The sequence below is a fragment of the Pinus tabuliformis genome, chromosome 6 (assembly GCF_031772625.1).
Source record: "Pinus tabuliformis cultivar Carrire ecotype Pingquan chromosome 6, CPIR1, whole genome shotgun sequence".
NCBI lineage: Eukaryota > Viridiplantae > Streptophyta > Pinopsida > Pinales > Pinaceae > Pinus > Pinus tabuliformis.
In genome coordinates, this window is record NC_142292.1 from 1,231,374,977 (window position 1) to 1,231,382,069 (window position 7,093).

The following is a 7,093-nucleotide window of genomic DNA, read 5'->3' on the forward strand; positions in this document are numbered from 1 at the left end:
CAAGAGGAAAATGTGAGTTCCACAAAAGCAGGATAGGGGTGGTAAAAAACTATTTTCTTGCTAAGAGGGAGTGTTAAAATGTAGCAAGAGAAGTGTTCATTTGACTTGTGCCTTAGTCAAATGGAGAAATTCAATTTTCCACATCAACAAGATGACTTGGATTGTAGTTAGCTGGAGTGGCATGGCCTTGATTCCTAGTTAAGTTAGTAAATTAGACTTATAGGCTAGCAATAGAGTTGTGCATGGGTTGATTGCTAAAACTTAACAATCTAGTGGAGTTATTTTTAGTTAAACTCAGTTAGCTGAGCTCTAGTCTTTAGTGGAGTCAATAGGAGTTCAGTTGGGTAGTTATAATAGTTGTTAACTCAGTGATCTCTTATTTAATTGATCAATTTACTAAAATAGATCGAATCATGCATGGAATTTGAATTCCCTGGTTGGAGTGGAGGAAAAGTCACATTGTAATTATCAATTGTATACTAGTTGAGTGTGCAGTGTTTTTGCATTTAGCAGGTGGTCAATTCCTTTAGGATTTGTGCAAGGAAAATGGGAATTATCGTATTTTTTAGGGGCTCATTTCCTCCACGATTTTGCAACGAAATAGGAGGAAGGTTGAAGCTTGAATTAGCTAAGTGTTGGTCAGAGTAGGTTAGTGAGAAAGAGAGTAGAATTGTAGTGCAGGGTGTGCTTCAATATTGAAGCAAGACATTGTAATTGGTCCATATTCTCATTTGAATTCATGCAAAGCATCGGAGGAAATTTCCCCGGTTGGTTTCCCTTGTAAAACAATTGTGTTCCTTGTGTTTTGATGGTTGCATGTTATTGCATGTGTTTTCCTTTCCACATAATAGTAGAAGAAATTTATGTATTTTGATTTTAGTTCGATTTCATTAGCAGTAGCAAATTTCTTACAATTTATACAAAAGTTTATCCACCTTAGCGACCAACCAGACCTAGTCATCTTTACAATAACTATTGAGTTTCAAAAAAAAAGACCCAAAATATTTCAAGCCTAACTGCAGAGTCTTTAAGGTGAAAGGAAGAAATTAAGAAATGTGTAGAAACTCCTCATTTGAAAGATTATGATGTGAAATAGTGTGCATTTTTAAAAATTGATAGACTTTCCATTGGCATGCCTAAAAATATTTGTAAGTCTGCCAATATTGATATATCCCTTATATTGCCACCACTAAAAATTAAGATATCGTAAATAAATAACAAATGAGTTATTACCAAATTCTGAGCTAGAAGCACACCATGGAATACCCCTTTTCTCTTTGCGTCCAATAAAATTCGACTGAGATCCTCATGTCCACTCCTTAATTTTAATCTTGGTCTTTTTAAAATTTGCTTTCAAAATGTTTAGTTTTTGATACATGCATCGATGGGACAAAAGGAATGCATGAAGACTTAACTAAAGAGATAAACACCTCATCTTTCATCTAGTCCAAATTCAATTTTAAAGGTCTCGCTGGTTTTTTTGGGGAAACCTTTAATTTCCAAGAAAATAGGGGAGTGGTATAATATGTCACCCTCACTAGTCCATTGTCGGACCATAGGTAGGGATTCAAAAAAGAGTTTTAGAAATTAGAAACCTATCAATTATTTTGGCTATCTAGTCATCCCCCAACACCCATTCCTCCAAGTGGGTAATAAATTTATAAGTTCCACACCCATCAACAAATTTTGGACTAACCGACTTCTAAAATAATATGGTTGTGGATCGTATGGCCCTAGGACCCCAAGATATTTTGAAGGGTGGTGAAAGAAATTTAGATCACCTCCCATGATTACATTGTTCTTAGGAAACAAAGATTTAAATTCTTTAAATATTTCTTATTATACTTGTCAATAGCCAGGTTATATTGTAATCATTTATAGTCAAAATGCTTTGAATTAGTTCTGAAATTTTTAAAAAGATTTTATAAATTTTACCAAAGTTTTGAAAAAAATAACGGTTAAACTAAATATTTTGAAAATTAAAAATAATTTTTGAAATTTGTATTTCTATTTTTTTATTGGGTCATATAGATGAAATGACTAATTCCATGGGGTTATAAATAGAATTTGTCAGAAATAAAAATTAATTTAAAACTCAAAAATAAAAAAAATCAAGTATCAAGATTGATGAAAAATAGTACGCAAATCAAATCTCAATATTGATGTGAATTTCATTATTTAAAAAAAACTATATTTGCCACAAAATGTCATAATAGTACACACATCAAATCTCAAAATTTATGAAAAAATTATTTCTAAATAAATGTGTCAAACTCATATTTGACTTTTAATTATCGAGTCACTTTTGAAAATAATTTACAAAGTTTCCTTAAGTTTTTAAAAATTGTACAATAACATTTTTATTTTATGATATATATATACTTTTGATATTTTAAATATGAAATTACTTTATATATAGATTCACTTTTATATATAATATTAACATATAGAATCTAATTAATATAAAATAACATTTAAAATTATTGTGCCACTACTTAAATAAAATATTCCTAAGTTATAATGAGAATTTTTTAACAAAATCTTTTTTAAGCCTCATTGTCCCCTCCATTATAAATCTTTATAGCTCTTTGATATGCCTTTAAGTGAACATGTATTTTCAAAATTAATTGTTCCTTTAATATTATATAATGTTTTTCTTTTAATATCATATAATGTTTTTTCTTTCAAACATTTTTACCTACTTTTAATAGCTAACTTGATTTTATGATATTAAATGTTTTTTCTAAACATTTTGTAAAGACTTGTAAGCATTTGTTGTAGAAATTTCTGTTATAAATGATTTTGATGCAAAATAGAAATTTCATTGTTTTAACTAAACACTTATTAAATATTAACTTTGTAAATTCAAATATAAAAATCTCCCTACTTGAAAATTTTTACAATTTTATTTGTTTTAATATTTTAAAAATGTTTTTTAATATTCTAAAATAGAAACCTAAATTCAAAAATTGAAGAAAATCTCTGTCACCTCAAATATAACCTTGCAAATCACAAATTTTAAAAATTAAAAAATTTTAAAATCTGTATCCATAAGCATAAGGGGATTTTTATCTTGCTATCATTTACCTTTTTTCATAAAATGCAGGCACTAAATAACAACGCAATGTTACACTGATTGATTATTGACTTTTACAATTAGAATTTCCAAAATAATTTTCACACTTGAGACATTTTCAAAATGAATCTTAAAACCATGATAAAAATTATTATTATAAAAGCTATCGCATCAAAGTACAATCCGGTACCTAACATAATGGAAAGAACACTAACACTCAAGTACACTCTGGGTAATGAGATGGGGTCTCCTGCCTCCCTCGATATGCCCAGTCTCCGACTCTTCATGATTGCTTCTCGTCCATGGAAAACGATGCATTAATGGGCGCCTCGTCTCTGTAATCGCGGAAAGACCCCGTATCATGTGAAGTGTTAGACAAAGTGCTTCAGAGTTGTTGGGTAAAGTGTTAGACAAAGTGCTTCAGAGTTGTTGGGTAAAGATTTGGGGTACATTTAAATTTATGGTTGTTGAAATAGTGTTTCAGATTCAATAAATTTAATAATGAATGTGCCAGCACACATGAAGTACACTTGTCTTTGTATACCTTAAAGTGCAGTAAAATATGGTTATTCAATTTTCAAAAGTAAAAGTACAAAAATATGGTTTTGCAATGTAATAACAGTAAAAGTACAAACATCCAATTAATGTGTAGGTAAAGGTTATAGTGTAGCTTAAATGTTTTATCTTTTTGTTTTTTATAAAGGATATTATTGGATCACTCTTGAAATTTGGACAGTATGTTAAGGTGTGTGTAAAAGTTACAGCGTAGCTTAAATGTCTTATTTTTTTGTTTTTTATGAGGGGATATTATTGGATCACTCTTACTCGAAATTTGGAGTATAATGTACGTAAATGATAGCATAATTTAAATGTTTTATTTGTTTTTAGTTGTTGTAGGATATTAATAAATAATTTTTATTTAAAATTTAGAGTGATTTAAATGTTTTAATTTTTAGTTGTTCAATGACATAAAATGTAGTTAAAAGTTATTGAAATTTATATACTTGAATTATTAAATTTATGTAATTTGTGTCATGTTTTTTAGATATTAAATTTATTTATGTATTTAAAATATAATTTAAATAAAGGAAAAATTATAATTTAAAAATATTAAAAATAAAATGTTTAAATTTAATCAAAATGTTAGGATTGAAAGTAATTTTTTATCTCGAAGGAAGTATATTACTAGATATTCAAATGTAAAATAATCTTCTTTGGTTAGACGAAGACCTTACTCTGGCTAGCAGGTACAAAAGGAGCTCTGAAGACCTCGGGGAAAATTTGTTTGGGTCGGAGCTAGTTAAGCTCTGTAGTGCTCAGGATCTCATAATTTGCAACGGTCTAAAGAAGTGGCCCAATTCCAGCAAGATGACCTGCATCCATGGACTTGGTAGCAGCGTGGTAGACTATGTTATTTCCGATCTCCCATTATACAACGAAATAATAAATTTTGACATCTTAAACGACCACGAACCTCACTCTTATCATAGGCCTTTACTTATAACTCTCAATTTTGTCATGCATAGAGTTCCTATAGAAAATAATACTTATAGCCAAAAGAACTTAATATTTGATAGAAATAAAAATGATCTCTTTCTAAATGAATTAAAAACGAATTTGCTTCCTTTATCTAGTATAGACAACATAGAAGACCTCTATCATAATTTTACTACAACCCTCTCATATTCTATTAACAAGTTGTCAATTGAAGTTTCAAATAATAAAAGAAATAGCAAAACCAATCCATGGTATGACAAAGATTGTAAAAGTGCGAGGAGAGCAATTAAGGAAGCTGTTGATGAATCTCTTAAAATGGACAAGATAAAAATATACAAAGCCCGAACTAAAAGGAAAAAGAGGCAGTACATTCGTCAAAGACAGGAGAATCTCTTACACCTCTCTAAAGTAGCTCCTAAGAAATTTTGGAGGCAGATTCTAACTAGGAAGACTAAGGATAATAATAAAATTGCTCTTCACGATTGGAATTCCTATCTTAAAAAGTTTTATGAATCTCCAAATGTCGTGGATAATTTGGAAACCCTTCTCGCAGCGAAAGAAGTTTTCTCTTTAGAAGACATTAAGTTTGGGGTTAATCGCCTCGCTAATGGGAAAGCTAAGGAAATTTGAAGGTTACCAAGTGGAAATCTTAAAAATTGGAGGTCCTGTTCTCATCCCCCACATCCACAAGCTTTTCAATCAAGCAGTCAAGCAAGGGTTCCCTAAACCTTGGACTGAGAGCCTCATTATCCCTATTTTTAAAAGTGGGGATACAAATAACCCCTCTAATTATCGAACAATTATGATCAGCCCTCTCTTAGCCAAGTTATATGGTAGTATTTTGGAAAAGAAGTTAAGCATATGGCTTGAAAGTGAAGGTAAGCGAGCTAAAGGCCAAGCAGGTTTCAGAAGGCATCACTCAACAACAGACCACCTTGTTACGCTTAGGATCATTGTGAAGGAATGTCGTAATGATAAAACCAATTTATTTTGTTGCTTTGTGGACTTTAGAAAGGCTTTTGATACGATTCCTAGATACAACCTTTGGAATAGATTAGAAGAGCTAAAGGTTCCTCTCGAGTTGAGAGCTGCCATTATAAGGTTATACGAGAATGTAATTGCCAAGCTAAAGAGCAATGAGGGGTGGTCGAAAGATATTAAGTGTAACATCGGAGTTAAACAAGGTTGCCCCCTCTCCCCTACCCTATTTGGCATTTACATCGATAAGCTCGAAGGCTATTTAGAGGAAGCAGGATGTGATGGCACGATCTTAGCTGGGATAGTCGTCATCCTTCTTCTTTATGCTGACGATATTGTTCTTTTGGCAAGGTGCCCATCTGATCTTGATAAGCAACTCAGGCTTCTTAAGGATTTATGCTCTACCATGGGTATGACTATTAACACTGACAAAACAAACGTTATGATTATCAAATCCAAGAAGGACACTTACGCTAATTTATGTATGACAATAATAACTTGGAGGAAGTGTATTCTTACAAGTACCTAGGAATTGATATTCATCACAAGCTCAACTGGAACCATAGCATTGAGAAAAGGATTAATGGGGGGTGGAAAGCTTATTTTGGTCTTGAAAATAATTGTAAAATAGCAAACCTCGTAATGTGGGATAAAAAGAAGTTCCTCTTTGAAACTTTAGTCACTCATGTTATCTTATATGGCTGTGAGGTTTGGGGTTGCAGCATCTCCAGAGAATCATGGAGAAAGATTGAGCAAATCCAGAAGCGTTTTATAACTTATAACCTGAAAATTAAAAGTAATACACCCTATCTTATTCTCCTTATAGAAGCAAGTCTTTCCCCTATTGAGAGCCTAGCTATGCTTAGGTTTTTGTTGTACAAGTACAAAATCAATAACATAGACGATCATAGACTTCCTAAGCTAGCTTTAAATTCTAGCCAAAACCACCTAAGGCTTAATCGAGGGTGGCATAAAGACACAAGGGCCTGGTTAAACTATTGGGAGATCAACGAAAATGATGCATTGAAAAACATAAATAACATTAAAGATATTGTTACTTCTAATGTCACGTACCCGTGACCCCATTAGTAGAATTTTTTTTTTTTTTTTTTTTTTTTTTTTTTTTTTTTTTTTATATATGTACATATCATGGCTCATGATAATAATAATACCTTCTGTTGACTTAATTACGCATGAATACATATATATTGTTACTTATATGCTTATACATCGGAAGCGCATATATTGTTTACATGTATGCTCACACATTGAGTTCGCATCTATACTATGGTTAAGCCTCTTACTATCTGTTGACTTGGTTAATGTGTCCGTGAGCCATTATGATTCGTACACCTCGGGATTGTTAAGGACTAAGATAATTTGGTTGATGATTGATACGCTCATCTCCAACTCGTGGCAAGGCCTCCGCATGAACCTTGGTGTTGTCAATTTAGCAACCCCAGGTTTGCCGCCGGCGTTCACCGCTGTGACAGGTGTATGCAGCATTCACTCCGCCTGGTCCGATCACGTGAAGGGGAGATG